The sequence below is a fragment of the Brienomyrus brachyistius genome, chromosome 8 (assembly GCF_023856365.1).
Source record: "Brienomyrus brachyistius isolate T26 chromosome 8, BBRACH_0.4, whole genome shotgun sequence".
Lineage (NCBI taxonomy): Eukaryota > Metazoa > Chordata > Actinopteri > Osteoglossiformes > Mormyridae > Brienomyrus > Brienomyrus brachyistius.
This window is the reverse complement of record NC_064540.1, coordinates 6,703,715-6,727,191: the sequence shown is the minus strand read 5'-3', so window position 1 is coordinate 6,727,191 and position 23,477 is coordinate 6,703,715. Positions and strand designations below refer to the sequence as shown.

Sequence of the window (23,477 nt, the reverse complement as noted above, 5' to 3'; positions counted from 1 at the left end):
GTCGCAATGCATAAAAATGCACGACATTGCAGCTCGATGCACCTGTTGTAATTCAGACATTTTTTGCAGACCCTTGTAAAGGTCTCTTCTTCATTAGATACCGAACTGCAGAAGAATCATCTTTTGTAATCGCTGTGAATAATTTGGTGGAGGAAGCACGTTCCCCTCCCTTATTGCAACAGTGTAATCATTGCTGTAGTGTTTGAAATATGCAAATCGAAATAGAAGCATTGTTACCAAAGCATTGTGGTTCCCTCCTACTTCAGTGCCCCCCCCCCAATCCTGTAACTAGAGGCCAAGCTTAATAAATAAGATATTTAAAACTCAGAATAACATGCCGTCGAACTAATATTAGAAGTTAATAATCACGTGCTGTACAGTAGCAAAGCATCACAATCTTTTTGCGCCTTTGCCGCGTTGCTCTGTGACCCGGGAATAAGCGGGGCGAAGCTGTTGCGGTTAGTATAGCCGTGTTAGTGTTTTAAAGCTTATGTATGTAAGTTGGTTGTATCAGCCCAAGGGGGAAAGGGGGCTGGGGGAGTCGCAGTAGTGCTGAAAATGGATTTGTCTGCGCCTTTCCCACAGCGCCGTTGATGAAGCCAGGGGATACTGTTACGGCCGGACAGCAGCATCCTTCCGTCCAGGCGATCGCTCCGCTCTCTTCTCTGTCCCAGTCGGACGCAGGTAAGGGAACCACGATCTTCATTACCCGATTGCAAAAGTTTCCCGTCTTATTGCGATTTCTGTGAAGAGCCCCTGTGTGTCTTGGTTGCACGATCGACGTGAATTATATGCAGATTGCCAAACTGACCTTGCAAAGGCGGCTTCGTCCGAAACGAGCGCTGTATGTTTATAAGAGCTGTTCTATTCTGCCGCCCCGAGCCGCTTAATCTGCCCCGATCATTTCTGCGCGGAGATTCAACTAAACGCTGACATTCACCTGGTTGGTAGAGAGATGGTAAATCTGGTGTTTATGTCATGAAAAAACCCTTTTTGTAAATTCTGCGGTGTTCGCATGCTGTACTGCAAATATTGCGAATTTAGTGTGTCGATGCAACAAAGTTTACGGTGCTGAAATGTTAATCAGTCCACTTAATGACATTCAGGGCAGGAAAGGGAAAAAGGAAACAAATAAGCTACCAAATATTAAGCCGTGGAAAATGGATAGACAAATTCATATTGACACCATAGTTTGCTGCACAAATGCACGGCTTGATAAACGAGGCTATTTTAAAACTCCATTTAGATGTATTTGACAGTTCCGTTTGCCAGTGAAGGAACGACAAAAAAAACGATTCCAGCTTAAGGCACATTGTTTCGTAATGAAGAACGCGTTATTGAAAAAATGGTAGTTTCAGCTGACACATCTCTAGACATACAGTCACAATTAGCCAGTATATCTAGCCTGACAGTCTTATGTTTTGTGCTTGCAGCTAAGCATGAAAATGTTTTTGAAACTGCATACCAGTAAAATGCCTTAGACTGATAGTTTAATTTACTGTCACGTAATTCACAATTTTTTCGAGGTTACATTGCCATATTTAAGTCTAGTGATTTTTTTCGTCAAACTATTAACTGGAGATTCAGAAATTACGCTTGTTTGGGTACGAAGAGAGGAGATGCATTACATCGATGATCACAGAAGCCCATAATGCATCGTTAAGCGAATAAGTAGAGGAATGATAAGTTTACAATTTAATAGACCAAAAGGGTTGATGGTAATTCTTGCATTACAAGTTTTAAATGCTCAGAGTGAAAGTACACGTGTTTATGGGCTTTGTTACTGTAAGGGCTTCCTTAAATGTTATTTTCAGTCTAGAAAGCTGTAACTCACCCAGACAATATGTTGTATTCATAAATATTCACATATAGCCTGTTGTTTCACATCAGGGATTACATAACTATTCACCATAGTATTTACCCACTAAACAACCTAGTTGGTTTTAAGATCCTGTGTGTTTCTAGTCCTGGGACATGTCTGGCCTCTAAAATGAAAGTGACCTGCCGTTGTCTTTCGAGGGACAGTCCAAAGGCAGCACATTTTTTAAAACCCCGTTTTTATGTGCGTTTGTGGATGGTGACCAAAAATAAACAATGCTCACTGTGGCTGTCAGTTCACATCCACGTGTCACTCGCTATATCAGGCTTGTCATTCGAACAGGGGATGGACAAAATGTCCATTAGTGGCTTGCGTGGCCCTTATTGCTGTAGAAGGTTTTTTTTTTTTTTGGGGGGGGGGGGGGAAGCAGGTTGTTTTGATGTTATTTTAGACTGAGTGGTACAGCAGCCGACACGTCGCTTGGCAGGATGACGAGCCCACGCCGGAAATGTTATGAAGTCATAAGGAAAGCCGACCCAGAGGATTGATAACAGGAAATGATACTGCGCTATCTATAACCAGACCCCTATAAATTATTGTGGCTGAGATTCAAGCTGTCAATGTCCTCAATGAATGACTGTTTACCCTGATACCTTTATAGCTTGTCCATGTCAATAGAGTGTAATTTGACATTTTGGCACCTGGATTCCAGAACTGGGATGGTTCTTATGCTCCTGGAAATGATAGCGGAAGCACATTTTTTGTAACAGGACCTTGCCGTGTACATTAAATCAGTTAGCTTAAGCTCTCCGTCCGCACAAAGCATCCGCGCCCTCCGAACGACCTTTAGCACAGCCCTACGAAGGTGCAAGTTATCAAAATCTCTGGATCGTTCACCTTTTTCCCGGTGAATTCTTATCTCCCCTGGGACATGTAACAAGCCTCCAAGGGAATACATAAAAAAAATCTCCTCTTAGCTTTGCAGGTCTGCATCATTCCCACTGTCACCGCGCAGACAACAGCTCGCTGGCGGGCCTGTCGCCGTTTATTTTCCAGAAGCGTTCCCGAGACACCGTTTCTGGCAGGAGAGGAAGATGAACATTTGTGGGCATCCATGGCGCTGTGTGGCTGGTGTAAATAATGAGAGATGACTGTGAATTAATCTGCCGCAGCCTTGGCTGAACCAAACATCTGTCAGTAGCCAAAGCAGGGATCCAGCAGCCAAGGAGCTGCTTCTGACCTTTGCACCGAAACACGGAATACATCAGGCGGGCGGGAGGGGGGGGGGGGGGGGGGGGGTTTGTCATGAAAATACGACGTGATTAGGAAGGACAGCTTTCTGCACCCCGGTTTCACACTTCACCAGCAGCCTCGTAGGGGAGGAACTTTTGTTCACACGTTAATAGCCTGTTTCCGAGAATTCACTTGTAAATAAACCCAATGTCGCAACAGATATAGGACTTTTAAATAGCCTGTTGCATAATTATTGTAATTTTTTTAAATCCAAATACGTGCAGCTGGACCACAGTAGTGTAAGTGTGAAGCAAACATTTGGAGGTTTCACAGGGAATTGTCTAAATGACGCAGATGCATCTTTTCAGAGTTATCGGGTGAAATCTATCCTTTATCATGCATGATTTACCCAGTGTGATCAGTGACTGAGGCTGTATGAAGGCAATCCAGACGCATTATATACTCCTTTTAGAGCCCAAGTAGATTTCTAGGAAAATTTACAAAAGATCTGTTGAGTAATCTCTGAAAGGAATCTCTCTGGAAACTCGATATCTGGCTTTTCATAAAACTCGACCAGTACTGCAGGAATACTCAGTGAATATATCCAGAGGCCATCTTGGATCTATCCTTACACTGCTTTGCCAGTGTGGCTTACATGTAGTTTAAGAAGCTGGGAGGGAGACACACAAATGTTTCATCAGCATCTGCACCCTTATTTACTTCCGCTAACAAAATTAATGATGCAGGGCTACATGGCCCCATTTCAGGAATTATAACATTTAATTACAGATGCAGAATCGGGTAACTCAAGGCAGCCATTTTGTCTATTTTATAGGTCCCGTTATGTATTATAGCTATACTCACACAATTTGAAATGGCTTATTTTCTTCAAAGATAAACCAGAAAATACTGTAATCACCATCAGCCCAGAGGTTTTCAAACAAAACTCTCTCATGCAGTGATAGATCTGCTTTATACAGTCATACCGACGATCCTGCTCTTTCCTTTGTCCTAACTGACACTTCATTGGTCTAATGATTGTTGTGCTTCTTGGGCCTGGCAGAGTTTGCCAACATTATTGCTACAGTACCAATACTTTGAAAGCAGGTGTTTACGGTATGAACAGACAAATGCCACCTTCTGTTCAACAGATACTCTGTACTTTTATGGCTTTTCTTCATGTAAGATGTTCTTATTTTTCAAACACAAGGATAGTTTTAATTGGAGTCATGAGTAATTTTCTTGACTAACCGTAGTCCTGACTAAAGGTTTCCTTTCAAATGTATGTTAAAATACCTAAATATTTGGAGATGCTTCTAGCATTCAAGTTTTCTATTATGTTAATGTCACGACCTGTAGCTATATAGTGATATAGGTTTTTTTTAGGCTATAATGAAAATTGCTGGGGGGAGCATTTACTACTTGTTGGGAGTTCTACAGTCTGTCGCCAACACACCTGCCCCTACTTTTATGTTACCATGGTATACTCTAAAAACTGCTTGGGGGACAGACCAGCCATGGATGCAAAGACACTGAGTGGTTCATTTCTGTTGTTTAATTACAAAAACGCAGATAATCTGGTAAAGGTGATGCACCGATCATAATACGTCTGCTTGAATGTCATCAAATACCATTAAATGTTAAAACCTTTTGCGTGTTCATAAGCATAAAATGGCGAGCATTCTGCATATGTAGGTCTATATCAGTTGTGATATGCTGCTTTTAGTCATTTCCCGACAGAGAATTCTCTCTAATTTTTGACTTTAATTAAATGACACCCCTCTTCCCGAGAATCGTTAATGCGGCATGGTTGATCAGGACACGGTGGGGGATTATATTACTGATTTGCATGGCGTGCGAGCTATGATACCTATTACATTTACCCAGCTGCAGCGTGGGTAACGCGACTGAATAAATGTATTTTCTTTTATTATTACAACAAGGGCCGAGTAAAAATACTCTGCTGGGAACAAGGGCTCTGGTATTTGGCTAATTGCTTTGCACCGGGGTATGTGCCATTATGTAAGGACTGGTGCTTTATTTATTTATTTGCTTTAGAGAAATGCATGACTTGGATTTGAAAGGCTGGCCAGGATCTGAATTAGCTTCACACGCTGCGTTTATTTCCCCTTGGCTCCGCGTCTTGTCCGAACCGAGGGACGCGCCCTTTATTTATATAGATGGGATCACGCCCTTAACCTTCGTTTCAAGTGCCTTTAATAAATTGATAAATTGCAATACCTCACACGTCTCCGCTACGGCGATTGCCGTCTTTTACACGGCAGTCAGTCTGACACTCTGTAATGTGCACTTTGGCACCTCCACACGCGTCCGCAGCTTGTGTAATAATAGTGTTTTGCTAATTATTAATGCATGGCCATCCCCTGTCCATAAAACTGATCCTGTTAAGTGGGGGCTTCAGTCTTTCGGGAATGTATTTTGGAATGTCTGAGAGTTTACCGTTTAAAAAATCTTCCCCCTCTCTCTCTCTCCCCTCCGCAAGATTGATCTTTCAAGATCAAATGCTGAGTTTTAATGCAATTTCACAGTTAGGGAATAGTGCTCCTTTGAATAGCCGCGTCGAAGTCTCCAGGGTATTTCTTCATAATGCACACATGTGCCTCGCATCGACCCTTCATATTAAAATGCTGCCAGCCGCTGCATGTAGCGGGCGGTGTTTTATGATGGAGTCTTTCTTAATTTCGCCGGTAATGGGGGGGAATGTCATCGTGTTCAGAGTGAATGAAATGGAGGTCATGACTTTTTTCAAGGGAAAAAATGTGCGTTTGAGTTTACTGGCAGCTCAGCCTGGTGTTTAGTGCTTCTCGGTCTCAGGGCAATTAGCATAGGGGCGATCAGCTTGTTCCAACCATTGTGAAATCGTGATTGATGCTGACAACATTAATTCGGAAATACGGGATTGAGTTGGCATGAGGTCAGCCTGTTGCATGAATTGCTACATTGGAGTATGAAAACGTATAAAAATTAAAATACAGAAATGTCACTAATAAGCATCTTTAATTCGAGCTCTTTGGAAAAGAAGTACTACACCTTTTTATTCAAAGTGGTGTAATGCTGCTCCCCCAACTTCTTTCTACAACGTCAGTGGGTTCATTTCCTTCTTGTCATTTTCCCATCATGCCTCTTAGCTTAGCATTTTACCTCTTTTACAACTGTAAACTTTACAGAATATCATATTGCATTATTAATCTGTTGTATTACTATTCTTAATCTATTAAAATTCTGTTCGGGTTAAATGCTTTTCTCAAGGGTACAACAGCAAGCCTTCTGGGACTGTCACCAGGAGACCTTTAAAATCCAGCTATTAATCAGATTAGTAGATGCAAAAAAACAGCTTTGGTAATCATTGAAAAGGGAGTTTCTGGTGAATGCTATACGGAGTACAGTCCTGATTTCTGTGACGCAAATGCAGTGAAAATACATGGTATCAAATTCCAGTTTTCTTTCTTTATTTATAACGTGCGCTCTAAAGCGCAAGCTGAAGGTCATCGTAAGGACAGCTTTGATGCGCGCTCTTGCGCAGAACGCGCTTTCAGCAAACGCGAACAGGACTCCATAGATCGCGCAGGAATTATAAGGTTATTTTCGACCTTCCTCGCTTTCCCACAGTTACCATATTTTAATCAGCTTTCTACCCGACGCTGGCTAACGTCAAATCTGTACTAATTAGAAACGGAATCCCTGAGCGAGTTGACAAAGCGCAATAAGTTGGTGAGGACATTTTATCCAGTTTTGTGAAACGGCTGGACCAGGATTAGTCTCCACAAGTGCAGTCTGTATACATATAAGTAGTGTATAGACAAATCAGTCTGACTTTTCCCTGTGTGTAGACTTAACATTCCTTACATGCTTTGTTTGTACTTCTACTTCAGTATAGTACCTATAAAACTTAAGTAAAACGGAAAAAAAAACATTTAAGACATAAACTGAACGCAAACTGTCTTAGCAGCTTTGGTGTTTACTGTTTCTCCTGCTGTACTGTTTGAACGGAAGGCTGTTTAAGAACAAAGTTTGGGATTGCTTTTTTTATACATTCCTTTTCTCTGGTCTCTCGCAATCAAGTTACTGGTAACTGTTGCTAGGAGAACATAATCTGAGCATTGAGAATTCCTCACATCTACAGTAGTTGTACAATAGCTGTAGTTGCATTTTTTAACAGTAAGAACCACTAAGAACCAGGAGTACAAATGTCTTCTTTTTGTAGCTTATGGAAAGATTAGGACATTGTCATACTCACGAGGAAAGGTATGTCACTTTTGTATTGCTTAAATTAGGGGGTTTTGGAAAGAGGGGTTTTGGTTTGCTATAATGCAAGGATAATTATTGGATATTTAAAAGCTGTATTAAAAGAGTAAGAATCATAATGAAATCTGAATAATTCTTGCCTTGATTATAATAGAATTATGGGAAAATGTTTGTTAGATTGTTGAAAGAAAGTTGTAATATGAAAATAGATTGATGCCGTTTCGTGAGAACTGTCACAGGTTTTCCCACAAATGTCAGGCGGATTTATTATTTTGTTTCATGCAGCATAATTTACCGTCCACCTCTATCTGCATTCTGGCTGCCTGCATCGTGAAAATCCCCTCGGTAGATGGAAGATATACATTCTCCCTCTGAGCCATTTCCTTGCCACTGGTTTGTGGGATTGTAGGGGATTCAGGTTCTAGTTCTGAAGAACCTCGATCCAAGTGCTTTAAAATGTCAGAAACAAACTCCTCTTCTGGAGCTGAGTGAGCCGATTTGTTGATCACCTCTGAGAACATCTGAATGCCAATGTAACACACTGTTTACAGGCAAACGTGCCTCAAACCTGTACAGTAACTAAATGTTTGTTATATGCCTGCCATTGACTGATGTGAACTACTTGAAATTTCCTGTGCATAAATCATGATGTAGACTGAAGCAGTCCTGTTTAAGGAGTCCAACAGGATCTAAACTATTGTGGAAATCAGTGGAATTCAGTAAACTGGTGACAAGCACCTTGTCTAAGTTATTAGAGCACTAGAGTGGTAACGGTACACAAATGCCAAGGTTCGGTACAAAACTTGCATTTGACTTCACAGTTTAATGCAAATAAGATATAGCAGGGAAATGTCAAAATTATTTATTATTAATTACATGAAATTATTAAATAATTATTGCACAATTTGGAAAAGTTACAATGTGTCTGTCAATGTGTCTGAATAACAAAACCCGAGACACTTTTTTTGCACAATTTTATTTCTATTTTGCATTTTGAATGAATGAATGAATGAAAGATTATAATATCATAACAACCATAATCAACTAAAATCTTGTGTTCTCTGCTACCAAGTATGACTGCATACCATTAGTGATAAACACCCCTATAGCCTATAGCTATTTTTCAGCGTGTTCTGGATTTCCTGGCAAAAGTGTCTAAATTGTGACAAGGAGACTGACTTGCAAAAGCTGTTATTGCCTTGCTCAGGGTTTACACACACTTAGATGATGTCGTCTCAAACAAGTTAGCATGTTTGCTTTTGTTTTCAGCAACATATGCAAATTCCGTATAACAGAGCCAACAGACAGTCTTGGTCTTGTCAACCACTGCTGATGACTTAGCAGAAACCAGCATTAGCCATAACCAACTTACGGCCACAATTAGTATATATTTTTTTTCGTGTGTTGAACATCTACTTGTGGATTTAGATTCCATCGATAAATGTGTCCATTAGTTTCACTGTGCATATCAAACCGAAAATGATGTACCGAACGTCACACAACAAATACACAAACCATTACAGCCCTATGGTGCACCTTCTGCCCTGTAGTATGGGTTGGTAAAAAAAATTGGTTACTGAATTGCGATGTCCTGCCAGTTCCTCATTATTTCCGTTCAGCATTAGCATGTTTCGTGTTTGTACTTTATCATAATCACCCAGAGGAACTGTATTCCTCAGCTTGTTAACCTGACTGACCAAAACATTTGTCACGAGTCAAAGAGGGGAAGCGAGATGCATCTTAATAGGGACAAAACTGCCACAGTGATGTCCCTGTGATAACTGACATGGCTATTTTTTCCTTGACAGCACTTATTATTGTAAGAACATCCATTTTCCAAAGAAAATGAATAGCTATGGCTAAAATACTTTCATACCATTTTGATCAATGCATTCTTTTTCTTTAAAGGATCCAGTTATGTTACTGCATATGTAAGTTGCTTTGGAAAAACCTTCCTTAACGGAATTAAATAATGCATGACAAAATTAGCATGTAATGAATACACTAGGCTAGCTACAGGGGGTGAGTAAAAGAAAGGAAACACCAACTCGAAGATACCAATTCAGAAACAGAAACAGAATCAGAAACAGAATCAGAATCAGAAACAGAATCAGAAACAGAATCAGAAACAGAATCAGAATCAGAATCAGAAAAAAACTCTATTGATCCCGGAGGGAAACTGCTTCTGCCACAACTGCACCGGTAGACAGAGACACAATTGGACACAATGAACATTATATAATAAGATGAAAAAAGTAATATATCACAAACAAGATTAAACAATAAAATATATGATACAATGGATGTCAAATAAACTACAATATTTACTCTTCAGAAATAAAAAATATTTTTGTAAGCTACTATATGTAATTAGTTTGCAATGTGACTAGTTCACTGTGAAAGATAAATTAGCTAAAATGCTGTGCAGCGAAAGTGTTTGATAACAGACATAGCTACAAAGGGGAGTCATATTAGACTGAATGCCATTTAGCATGTATTTCAACTATAAACGAGGGCCGAGGATCAGTACTTTTAATATGCGAGTCCTCATAGCAGCATAAAGCAAATAACAGAGTTCCAAAGAAACCAGACAGTCGGAGTTGCAGGTGCATTAGTGATGAAAAGTGTGAACTTACATAATGTATCAACAAAGGGTTTCAAAATTCTGATACCACATGAACAAACTATACTGGCAATAAAGGAACAGTGGTCAAAGCCCACCAACAGAGATAGATAGACACTTAATTGCACAGTTAAAAGAAAGCACGTCCTTAAACATCACCATCCGGTCGCAACAAAAACTATACTTTGTAAGCTTCAGAAAGTAGAGCTGCATTTAATATCAATGCCTATAGAGGAATAATCTGGTGTAAGGTGGACAAAACCCTTTATCAATGGAAAAAAATATTATGGTACAATGATGTATTTTTCACCATTTGTCCTACATCCTGAGAAGTTTGCACTAGCTGTTGCGAAAACATGGTGTGCAATCTGTGATGGTCTGGACTGCCGGCCTTACGGCAGCCATTCCGTCTGATAACTGCCCTGCCTAGTTATAGGCCAAGGATCAAGGGGCCATTTTACAGGATGAGGTGCACCCTACAGTGAGAACATGGCTCCTTCGTGACATTCTCGTATTCCAAGATGATAATATCCCCCACATACAGCTCAAGAAATTCAAGAGCGGTTTTTGAACTGCAGGATGAAATCAAATGCCTTGCATGGCCTCCCAAACCACCTCATTCATAGCTCAAAGAGCTGGGGGCTTTTCTTCTCGAATAATGGTGCAATATCTCACAGTTCACACACTGTATGACAGCATTCCAAGACTGAGACCGTTCTGAAGACACAGAAGAATATTAATATACTGGGTGGTGTTTCCATTATTCTGTTCACCCTCTGTAAAATATATGAAACTTCTAAAATATTAGCAACAAGCAACTCAATGCTGTTGCAGCCACGTTCATCCTTTAATTGAGAATTAATTGAATTTCTTCTAGGTAACTTCAGCGTCTTATAGTGCTCTTGAAAAGTGGAATGAATACCTCATTGTGTTTCCTTTCATTGGAAATCAGTATTGCTCAGTATTATGTGAACTTTTGTCTCACCTTGCATCTTAGTGACAATCATCTAAAGGCAAACAGCTGGAGGAGAACTTACACTGGAGCGGAAGTACCTCTTGTGATCCATCTTGTGATCCGTGGCTGTATAAATCATATACATTTTTCCAATCCATTCCACATCATAGTCAGAACAGCCACGCATTTGCCACATCCGTTATTCATTTAATCATCGCTCTTATTCTTGCAAAAGCAAGAGCTAAAACCAACAAAACAGAGGGTGCAACAGCATCACCCTCCTGGAAGATGGAGTTTAAGGAGCTCAGTGCTTGGCATGTAGTGGAAAATGTCAGTTGAAGACCAAGGGTAGATATAGAGCTTGTTCCTGAAGAGTGGTTCAGGCGCATGAGTAGAGGTGTCTGGCAAGTTAAGGGATGCTGGCCCACTCTAGGGGCTCTAGGATCTATATTGGCACAGAGTCAAACCTATTAGATGGATCGTGTATCAACCATATGTGACCGATCCACGTCAGATTCTTATTTAGTTTTTTGCAGGCTATAAATAGACAGCACGTATTTCTTGTTCAATTGATTTATAAAATCAATCGCCCGACAACTTGTTCCCATTTTAAATATGTTTTTTGTGGAATTCATGCTAAACCTTGTTTGTACATCGTTCTAGTATATTAGAAACATACATAACATAGTGTTCCACCTTGTTTGTACATTGTTCTAGTATATTAGAAACATACATAACATAGTGTTCCACCTTGTTTGTACATCGTTCTAGTATATTAGAAACATACATAACATAGTGTTCCACCTTGTTTGTACATCGTTCTAGTATATTAGAAACATACATAGCATAGTGTTACTGTACATCTTGTTTGTACATCGTTCTAGTATATGAGAAACATACATAACATAGTGTTCCACGTTGTTTGTTCATCGTTCTAGTATATTAGAAACATACATAGCATAGTGTTACTGTACATCTTGTTTGTACATTGTTCTAGTATATTAGAAACATACATAACATAGTGTTCCACCTTGTTTGTACATCGTTCTAGTATATTAGAAACATACATAGCATAGTGTTACTGTACATCTTGTTTGTACATCGTTCTAGTATATTAGAAACATACATAACATAGTGTTCCACCTTGTTTGTACATCGTTCTAGTATATTAGAAACATACATAGCATAGTGTTACTGTACATCTTGTTTGTACATCGTTCTAGTATATTAGAAACATACATAACATAGTGTTCCACCTTGTTTGTACATCATTCTAGTATATTAGAAACATACATAACATAGTGTTCCACCTTGTTTGCTATAAATAGACAGCACGTATTTCTTGTTCAATTGATTTATAAAATCAATCGCCCGACAACTCGTTCCCATTTTAAATATGTTTTTTGTGGAATTCATGCTAAACCTTGTTTGTACATCGTTCTAGTATATTAGAAACATACATAACATAGTGTTCCACCTTGTTTGTACATTGTTCTAGTATATTAGAAACATACATAACATAGTGTTCCACCTTGTTTGTACATCGTTCTAGTATATTAGAAACATACATAACATAGTGTTCCACCTTGTTTGTTCATCGTTCTAGTATATTAGAAACATACATAACATAGTGTTCCACCTTGTTTGTTCATCGTTCTGGTATATTAGAAACATACATCACATAGTGTTCCTCCTTGTTTGTTCATCGTTCTAGTATATTAGAAACATACATAACATAGTGTTCCACCTTGTTTGTTAATCGTTCTGGTATATTAGAAACATACATAACATAGTGTTCCACCTTGTTTGTACTTCTTACAGCTTGTTAATACTTCTTGAATGCATGTGCTGTTTGTATTACTAGTAAATATAAATGAAAAAAGAGCCTTAATTAGGTTATACAAAATAAAATAGGTATGCATTTTTTCATTTGTATTGACTAGTTATACAAACAGCATGGATCCAAGAAGGTAAGATGTACAAACGAGGTAGAACAGCATGTTATGTACTCTTATTCTGTATGTGGGCACTCATATCAGTTGATGCCCACAGGTATTGGGATCGTAGTAACATGAAAAAAGTGGGATCGGTGCATCTCTAATGATAATATTAAAGTAGGAAGAGCTTTTGTATCAGAATCCATACTGGTATTGACAGTTGTGTATCAGAATTGGATCAGAACTGAAAAAAATGTGGATTGGCCCATCCCTAATAGAATTACAATCCTGAGCCAGTCCTTGTATCGGTGCTCAAGTGCCAGGCTTTCCAATTGGGCCGTTCAATGGGGGTTGTGCGAATGTGGGATATGTACATAGCAAAGTTTACTGCCATTAAGCAGTCTGGTCTGGACCTGTCTTGTGCTAGTAGGGAGGCTAGATAAAAGGGACCAAGGGCTCGGACCCAGAGATGATCATAGAGAAGAATGACTTCCGATTGCATACAAATTTTTATTATCTTTTAATCCAAAGTGGCACACATTTCATAAAGCAGAGTCAAGCGGTCCGTAGAGCAATTGTGGTTAAGGGCCTAATGGTGAAATCACTCTGCCAGGCAAGGGATTTGAACAAGTGACATTTCAATCATATTAGCAGCAGCCCAACCTGCTGAGCCACACAACAGCATTGGATGAAGGAGCAGAAGAAGAATATATTCATCCTTCATCCAGGCTTTTCTGCTGCCTCAGAAGTCAAGAGAGTTGAACCATCTACTGTGTGGTCATCATGTGTTAATACTCCTTCTTTGATGCTTCTGCTGTCTGAAAGGGTTGAGCCTAGGATTTGATGAGGATGGACTGAAGAACATGAATGGGTCAGCTCATTAAAATGGGTGACGGTGAAGCTATACTTACTGGTGTCAAGAACATCATTCTTGAAAAGAAGACCTTAGTTGGTTGGATATTTCATATAGATTTTGGAAATGTTGGCAGGTTCTTTTACTTGGTTTTGATCATAAAGATGATTCTTCTCCAGGGTGTCTGCAAGAAGGTAGTGTTTCCAGAACACTGGAACAGTTAATCAGGTGGTGGGAAGGAAGTCTGCACAGATGAATGGTGTTCAGAGTTGAGCATCCCAGGCCTGCTGCAGTTGCTCATAAAAGCTGATGTTTGTCATATTATGGATGCTGCAATCCTCCAGTTAAGTGAGCACTGTGCCTCTGTGCCTGTGAATTCTGGGAAAATCTGCTAGTCGTGAGAAATTCTATCTTGTTTAGACGGTGGCCGAGAAGACAGACGGGGGGGGTGGCAGTAAGCAATAATGCGCATGAGACAATTTGGATAAAAGCTTCAGCGAAGCAACTCCAGGTAAATCTATACCTGCAGAAGGTGAGGCTGATGATAGGAGGGCAATACACACTGCAGAGGCTAGAGGGCAACGATTTAAGGCTAAATAAGCTGCTGCTACTTGGGGGCACTGACTGAGACAATGGCCTGTGCATTATGGGAAGGAAGAGGAGGTTCAGTCTTAAGGTTCCTCTCAGAGATACTCCCTCATCATTATTGGATTAGTGAATCTGGACTAGTGATTTGCACTTTAAGTATTGCAAAAACCCTCCCTCTGTCACTGTTGTTGTATGTTCTTGTTGAAACAGCACTTTCGTGCTACTATATACCTGAATTTGGCTGGTATGATCATAGCTTGATTTGACTAGACTTGAACCTTGGCACTGGGAAGCATGTGGATGAAATGCCAGTTGGTGAGAGTATGGAAGCCTTTTGACTCCTTAACCCCGTCACTGGGATGAAAATTTGCTGAGTGGAAATATCTCTGCGTCAAAACACACAGCAAGTGTGGTGTTTGAGCTCCTGGAATCGCCGCTGTAATTAACGCTATAGCCATATGGAGCTCCGGAATATTCTTTTGGACAGCAGTAGGCAGATATACGGTTAACAAAAAGTGTAAAATATCGTTTGGACAGTGATCTGACATGGGTTATCGTAGAGAGAATATGCCTTTCTTTCACTGTCTGCGATGAGAGCAGATTAGGATGTTAAGGAAACTGTAATTTCCCGGTGTACTCAAGAGTGATAAAGAATTTATTTTCATCTGGTCCTGCATTCTGAGTGGATTTCTCTGAAATGTAGATAAACAAGAGGGCTGGTGGCTTAGAACAATCGGATGTAATTCGGTAATGTAGGTACACGCCCACGCTGCTACACCCCTTCGGTGTGAAGGGCAGCTCTGCAATCAGATGCCAGGGAAGCAAACATTACCTGAAACAGTATCTAACGCAGTTTGCCTTCTGGCGATCATGTTAAGGTATTATTTTTGGGTGGTCAATTTTCACCGGTCTTCATTAATTTATAATAACCACACGGTTCCACTTAATAATTAACTTTTAGCGGACTTCTTGGAACTTGGCTTCGTGAGCGCAGGATGTCAACATTGGCTCCGTGAGGAGAAGGTGGTGAACTGCTGCTATGAAATCTCATTAGCGGCTCTCTGCGCTTGCCACGTATTTCCCGTTAAATCTGATGTCCCATAAAGCGATTACTACAGCTGGCCCCAAAGGACTTTTCGTATAGGTGTTGATCTCAGTAACACGGCAGAGAAAAACCAAAAACACAAATTTAACATCTGTAAGTTATCTTGATTCCATTGAATGCATTTCCCAGTTAGGATGAAAGATAGATGATGATATATTTGGATTTCTTTTTCTTTTTTTCAGAGCTGCTCTGATTTTAGCTACATTATTTCTGCATATCTTATTAATTTAATGAAGAGACAGAAGAAAAATAACAACAGAGCACTGGACATGACACTTGTGGACTGCTTAATGGTCATTTGATCTCAACATGTGCGCCGGTTGTGTGGCTTTCCTGCCGTGCGTTCAGCCTCTTGCTGTGTGTGGATCTCAGGCCGAATCACTGTGAGTGGGACTCCCCAACCAGACTCGCCCATCAGTCTAGCGAAAGTTGTAGGTGATGGTCTTGTCATAGAATCCCATCTGTGAATGTTGAGTTCTAGACAATGGGGGGGGGGGAAACAGCCCTTCTCCCACCAGGCAAGCTGGGACACAAGTGCACCTCTGAGGAACTGAGTGTATTTTTGTAAGGAGATACCAGGCTCGTAAATTCTTATGACAGTGTGACATATGGCCTCACTGAAAGATACAGTAGCTGTTGCGGTATTCAGTAGGATTCAGTAAGTCTCTGATGGCTTTGTGTGAATGTTACTTGACTTCAGCCGCTCACGAGGCCACCGGAAGTCATTGAAACATTTGTTATTGTTCAGTTCATCATAACGGTCAGCATTTCGGACCCTGTCCTTTTGGTGAGATGCTTTATACATCTCGCCTTTGGTGGTTTTGAAATGAATGATAGGTCTGCTGTTTTGAAGGGATCCGTTCTGTGCTTGATTGTACTAAAACAGTTTCACTTTACATGTGCTTGTCTTCGCCTTTAAGGGGCTTTTTTTGGGAGCGGGAAAGAGCCTGGTTATCCCCCGTGTTCCTGGCAAATGGAAATCCATCTGCATAATTTTTTTTCTATGTGTTTCAACCATGGGACAGCAGCAGGTCAATCCACTTGGATAAAAAAAGGTCACTGAATGATAGCTGCCTTTTCTGAAACTGTGATAGGAATGCAAAACGAATCTTCTAGAAACACGAGCCCTCGCTCTTGGAACAGTGGTGTGAAAATGCCAAGCAGGCCTAATGTGTCCATTCTTTAATACGGTCTTATTTTTGATCTTTCAGTGGCATGTAAATGTCAAGGTACACATTGGACTGACAGGTACCTCTTAGAGAGTCTCTGCAGGTGTGCAAAATAGCAACATTGAAGAAATACAGCCATTTGAGAAAATTAAGGTTATTATGGTTGTGAGGCAAAGACCATGGAGCGGCCTTTGAGTCATGCTGAACACCTACTCAGCAGCCACACTGAGTGTCATGTGGATCAGCTGAATGAGTCACGTCGTGTTGTGGGTGGTCCCTGACCCCATCAGCCAACCCCTGGTCCTGCATCCTCCACATTTTGTGGGAGGCTCAACCCTCGTGTAGGATCACCATGCGGCAACTCAAGTCGAGGAAGAGCAAAGCAACAAGCCCAACTGCCTTAGATGAGGAACGGGCAGTCTTAGAGGCGAGCCTTGCTTTCTGGTGAGATGCCCAGCTAGGTATCATTAATTGACTGATTTTAATTGGATTCTGCTGTGCAGAATTTTTTTTTTTGCATGCGGTACTTTGTATCGAGAACGTTTTTGTGGTGCATTCTCACATTTACAAGTATGATCAGATGTCAAGAGAATCATAAGAATGAATGCGTTTAATTAGTCTTTGAAACTAAAGGAGAAGTAAACAGTGTAGGCAAGATAAGCAACGGCGTTCTTATAAGTGCTCTGCCACAGCGCTCCATAAGGATGTAAGGAATGGGCCTTTCATTAAAGAAAACAGCCACAGCCACCAAGGCAGGACCTCTTCATAAATTATGCAAGGATCGCATCCAGTCTGGGATTGGATGGCAGTCAGCGTGGAGGGTGTTTTTAATGACTGCTGTTCCGGCTGTTACCTTTGGAGTACTGGCCTGCCAATCACCAATGAGCGATGATGAGGGCGGGATCCCAAAGCACAGCGGAGAGTGGGAGGGCTCTGTGTTGAGGCCTCCTGGTTTGGTGATCAGGCTGATGGCAAACAGAACGCAGAAGCACCCACCCCCCGGCAAACAAAAATGAAGCGTACTAGTCAGTGCTGGGGGAGGCCCATGGGGCACCATAGGCAAGCTTCAGTGCTCTTGAGTGCCACTGGGGGTGAAGCTTTGTGGATGGGGAGGGGGGTTAGTGGCGCCGGCAGCGAAGTTTGGTGGGGGTGGGGTGGTGAAGCGTAAGTTAGCACCCTGTCAGAAGATTCCATCCTGAGCGACTGCCTGGGTCCACCCTTGGCAATAGTGTCGTCCTTCATCATTCGTAGAGGTGCACAGGCCTCATTAACAGGTCCGGTAAGAGAAGGTTAACATTGCCAGCGCGGTAAATTTCCGGCGCAGAAAGCAGCTGGTGGGCAATAGCCGCCAGCCGTGTTGGATAAAAGGAGCCGCTGAGTGATGGCCTTTGTTGTCGTGAAGGTTGAAGAGCGACAGGTGTGTGGTCTTCTCTGGTGAGGTCAAGCCAGCTTTGTAAGCGTCTGTGAGGGAGGCTCCCGGCCGAAGTCCGCTCCATCCCGCTGAATCATGGTATCTCCTTGAAACAACCCCCGGGTGGCCTCTGCGTCCAAACCCCCCCTCCACTAACAGCATTTATCATCTTGCCAGCGAAGGCATCGGTGAGTGAGCCTGGTGGAGGTTGCCAGTAGGGCTGAATTTTAATGTCGTGATACTGCACGGGTGAAGCCCTGAATGCTAATGCTGTGAAAGTGCACGGAGGGGACACCTGAAAGAGATGGTGCTCCAGAACATAGGGGCAGCCTCAGATATTAATGGTGTATTAGTGCACGAGTAGAACCCCGAACACTAATGGTGTACGAGTGGAGCCTTGAATACTGATGGGTCATTAGCATATGGGTTGAAGTTTGGGTACTAATGGTACTAATGGTTTATAAGAAGAGGAGTGGGATCTAGAACCTTTAAGACACAGAAGACTGTGGGAAGTTTCACTGCACTGACAGAGTCCTCAGTAGGCTGTGACTGGCCAATTAGCACGTAGGCTAAACACAAAATGCTAATGCTATGTTACAGTGGAGCCTTGAATAGTGATGGATCATTAGCATACGGGCTCAGCTTTTGATATTAATGGTGAATAAGCACAGAAGCATAAACGTATGTGGAACTATGGGAGCACTCATGGATATCGAGGGTGTTATAGGCGTATGAGTAGAGCCTATGAATGCAGTGCCGTGATGCACAGGTAAAGGCCTCAGTATGATTGTCAGTTAGCATGAAGGCTAAACACAAAATGTTAATGCTATTTTACAGTAGAGCCTAGTTCTATAATGACCTTTTGGTATTTTGGAAGTATGAATACTAAAATCCGATCTGCACATGGCCCAGAACACTAATTATCTATGAGTATCTAAGGGTGGAACCCGGAACACCAGTGTTTATTCTCTCACAAGTGGAATATTAATGTCCTGTGGGCTGGAGCTCACCGCCGGGGGGGGGGGGGGGGGGTAGGGTTTGAGTAACAACCTGACCCCTGAATTACAAACAGATAGTGGAGATTTCAGCTGCGTTTCCGGAAGCTTCTGTGGCCTTTGAACACAGACTTGGGACACAATGGCTTCCCTTAGTTGGGATGGGGGCCCAGGTATCCATCATCACCTGCTACTTCATATTTGCACCCCCTGCTGATGTTTTTACAGGAGTTGTCATCTCATACCCATAATGGACTATGTTTATATACAGCGGGATGAATGTATTTTAAACATGAATAGAGCTTAGAAAGACTCATTACCTAGAGTGTAGAGCTCTGCTGTTTCATCTCTCCTCTTTTTCCTGTCATAAAACAGTATGAGGAATCTCCTATCCTTTTATTTAGTGATTGGTACTTTAAAGGGAAATTTCCGAAAGGGAATTTTGAATTTTATTTCCTAACACAAATCCCCTTAGCTATTAGTCGCTTACATTTGTCGTTTAGATGACAGAGTTATGATATATAAGCGAGGGTGGTGAAGACTCTGCTTTAATACACATGCAGCTGTATGGGATCGCACGCAAACTGCACGTTTATTTTGCAGATGCTTTTGTCTAAAGCGACAGATAAGTGAGGAAAGTTTGCGGTCAGGGAGCAGGGTCAGCCTGGATCCAGCAGCCCTGAAGCAGTTGGGGTTAAGGACCTTACTCAAGCACCCAACAGTGTTGTGATAACTGTGCCTGCCGCAGGATTCAAACCAGCAACCTTCTGGACATGTATGTTTGTGTCATCCCGTTCCTGGCCGTTGCACAGCATTTGGCTGGCTGGTTCCTTGGTAGTTGTCTCCTTCCTGGCGTCTGCCGCTGATATCGTTATCAAACCCCACAGAAAACATGACTCTGCCATCATACACCATCACCACACCTCTGCTAAGCTGCTGCTTCTCTCTGGTCAGTGTTCACAAGAGACCCAGAGACGACTCTTTTTTTTTCTTCCTTTTTTCAGTTATATATAGAGCTTTCTTGGACTTTCTGGGTCTGGGTGCTGCCGGCACCCAGCCGAAGTGACAGGCGGCCCCCGTTAGGTCCTCGTCTCGCTGTCCCGAATCGGCGTGTCAGCACAGATGTAGCATCGCTGTAGCCCCCGACAGCCGTTACACGCCCATTTAAAAATAAGTCTCCCCCTCAAGCCTCTCACTTTCGACACGCTCCATAAAATACAAGCTTTACATTCACTTATGAAGCAGACGCTTTGACAAAAGTGAGGGAAGCTGGGGGGTCATATAGCATCCAGACCCCATGGAGCAGTTAGGCTCAAAGGTCCAACCGTGATACGACTGCCAGCCGCAGGATTCAAACCCACAACCTTCTGGACATGGGCACTGATCTTTAACCTACAAACACCATTATTTATTGAGTGGTAATATGTGTTTGAGGGCTTTGACCTGTGAGGGCTGCCTGTCATCCCGTGGCAGTCCAGCGTCTTTATATGTTTCCGTTGATTCCTGTCATCCACATTTGATTTCTGGAAGTGCTAGTCGAGAAAATTGCATGTGGGTATATTGAGCAAGCATCCCAGATGGAACCGCATGCGCAATTAGTGTGAAGGGTGGAAAGGCACTAATTAATAGATTCGGCACGGCTGAAGTGGCTTGTTTCGTCTCCTAGGGGTCAGTTGCAAACCTGTTTGTAGTTGTCACCTTCTTTTCTTTTCACTGAGGTCTTTAAACATATTCCTGAATGTTGAGGTTTAATTGAACTTTAAGTTTTATATTACTGATCAGATATCCCTCACTGCGCCATGTAATGATTTTATATACTTTATACCATTGTATAGATAAATGTATTAAAAGGCAAAGTATTCTGTTAATCATTAAGCTTTAACTTTGCTATAGCCTTTAAGGGGGAACGTGGGTGTAGTTCAGTGGGCTAAGCTTCTGTGCCTGTGGGCAGAAGGTTGCTGGTTTGAGTCCAGCCTCAGCAGAACTATTACGTCTGTGGGGCCCTTGACACTCAGCTCCATGGGTATCACTGCAGGTGGTTGCCTTTCAGTGGCGAACTTGCTCTCATCTATGTGTGTGTCATGGAGAGCAAGATGGGGTTAGAAAAAAGAGATTTTCCTCACATGTGATCAATAAAGTAGTACTTGTAGTATTTATTTTTAGACATTTATTCAGTAATTTTATTTTTCTTCATGTACCCACCAGTCTTCCAAGTGCTAGTCCAGCACGGGGGGTCGTGCTGGCAGGTATTTTTGTTAATTTGATGTATGGTGTAAGTATTGCTGCGGTGGGACATTTCTTGTCGTTTTCTTGGACATTTTGTGTATTTCCCAGCCCTCCGAATTCTTCCTCAGAACCGAACGATATCACCCCAGAGAATACATCACCCTGCGCGGTTTTTCGTAGATGCATTCCGCCGGTTGCCAGGAAAATACCAGACATCGAGAAGCAGGTGTTCCGTGTCTGCCCGCCTTGAGGTGTACGTTACTCCGACCTTCTACGAAACACCATGTTCTTGCAGGTATTCTCTTTTATATATTATATTTCAGTATTGTGTTTCATTTCGAGCGTCGTCAGCCGCTGCCGCTGACGAGAGGAGAGGACCCCCAGTGCTAACAGACGCCAGATGGGAGCACTTCCAAGATGAGGGAGGAGGGCTTTTAAGTGCATAATTACAGACCGAAGACGCAGAGGGAGCAGACCAAGGCATCTTAACCATGTCTGCTAAATTTCCACAACAGATTTCATTGTTTAAAACCTATAAATAAAACACTCCCATATGTAAAGTCTGATTGTGGCAGAACATCCTAACAGGCCTGAAGTGATCACAGGCGACACTCTCTGCTTTTTTCCATGTCTCCTCTTTTTCCCCCGTATCCGACCATTCCGTTCATTTGTTATTCTAGACCGTTCGGTTTGATGTCAAAGCTGTGAACTAGCTGCTCCGCTTAAAATGACGAGGCCGATTTTCAAAAGTGGTCATATCCCACCACAGACGTGCAAACACATTTGTCTCCACGGGTCAAGCTGTCCCAGATGCTGAGCTTGGTTAACTTAGGTTTCCAACCACTGCAGATTACCAGCAGAAACACACACAAGGATGGATGTAAATGTCTTTGCTTAGCTGATGCTCATATTTGTCTGGTCTTCCACATCTTACCGTTTTCTCTTTTACCCATAATATGTTTTTTGTTTTGTTTTACCGAGTTAATTCAGGGTGAATGACCTGCTTAACAAGGGCACAAGTGCTTGGCTGACATGATGACATTTTACTCGAAGCACTTAATCTCTACTATGCTTTTTAATTTATTATAATTTTTTTAAGTTTATGGTGTATTTTTGAGAGAGATATGAAAAGGGTGCAAAAATATATACTGTGTATCCAGCAGCACTGCTCATGACTTTAGTGAGCTTCGGTATGCTATGATAAGGGACATGGTACATTGCATTTCTCCAGATACTGTGGAATTTAATTTCTGATGCAAAAACGCCACGAATCTGAGAAGTGTGAGAAATGGGACAGGAATATGTAACTGTATCATATTATACCTCACATCCATGTAAATGAGTCTGACATTGCAGTGGGCTGCTGATTGTGTGACCTTAATACCGTTACATTCTTGAAGTGCTTTGCCACAGGATTTTAAAGGAGGCCGGCCGTAACGCTACGATTGGTTCGTCCACAGAGGGACAATGCAGGTCCTGTCAGGGAACTGCCCATGTGGCATCGGTGGGCTGAATATAAATGCGAAGTACTGTCAGCAATATTGGATTTGTGCTTTGTGAAAATGCTTGTACATTTGGGGGGGGGTTCACATCATTGGCTGTGGTTCGTTTATTATTTTTCAGTTTTTATTGCCTGTGAAGAACAGTTTAGAGCCTGGCTTATACTTTGTATTATAGTGTAATATAGCACTGCTTTAGTAACATAATAGCAGCTCCCTGTGCAGACCTGATCCGAGACCAAATGTTATCCTCAGAAATAACAACTTTTAAATGCTAAAACGTAGTGGGGAAAAGGGAAAGCAGGTTAAACCTTTAGTAATACAGTAAGCAATACTGCAGTTCATTCATCATTCATCATGCTTTTGCTGGTTAGGGTTATGGGGGGTGGGGGGCTTACAGTTTTTAAAATGTCCATCCATCCATTTTCCAAACTGCTTATCCTACAGGGTCACATCAGCATGTTTTTGGACTGCGGGGGGAAACCGGAGTACCCGGAGGAAACGCCACAATGACATGGGGGTAACATGCACACTCTGCACACATGTGACCTAGGTGGAGACTCGAACCCGGGTCCCGGAGGTGTGAGGCAACAGTGCTAACCACTGCACCACCATGCCGCCCCGTTTTTAAAATGTCTTTTTCTTAAATGATACTTCTGAATAAAAACAATCAGTTACTTTAAACCAGTGTTTCCATAACTGGTACTCAGGGACCCCCTGACAGTCCACGTTTTTGCTCCCGCTCAGCTCCCAGCAGGGAGGAAATTAGAGAGGTTGGAAGACAGGGGGGAGCAAAAA

General features: G+C 42.0%; 1 protein-coding gene across 10 annotated transcripts in view; it reads left to right on the top strand.

Moving 5' to 3' along the window:
* Nucleotides 1–326: 326 nt before the first annotated feature.
* Nucleotides 327–23,477, top strand: part of atp2b2 (ATPase plasma membrane Ca2+ transporting 2) — a 132,447-nt gene continuing 109,296 nt past the window's right edge. For 9 of the 10 annotated variants that reach the window (XM_049022093.1, XM_049022090.1, XM_049022088.1 and 6 more), the window contains exons 1-2: nt 327–458; nt 586–684. The gene's annotated coding sequence lies outside the window, so the exon portion shown is untranslated. The remainder of the gene's footprint in view (nt 459–585; nt 685–23,477) is intronic. The other variant, XM_049022094.1, reaches the window with a different exon arrangement.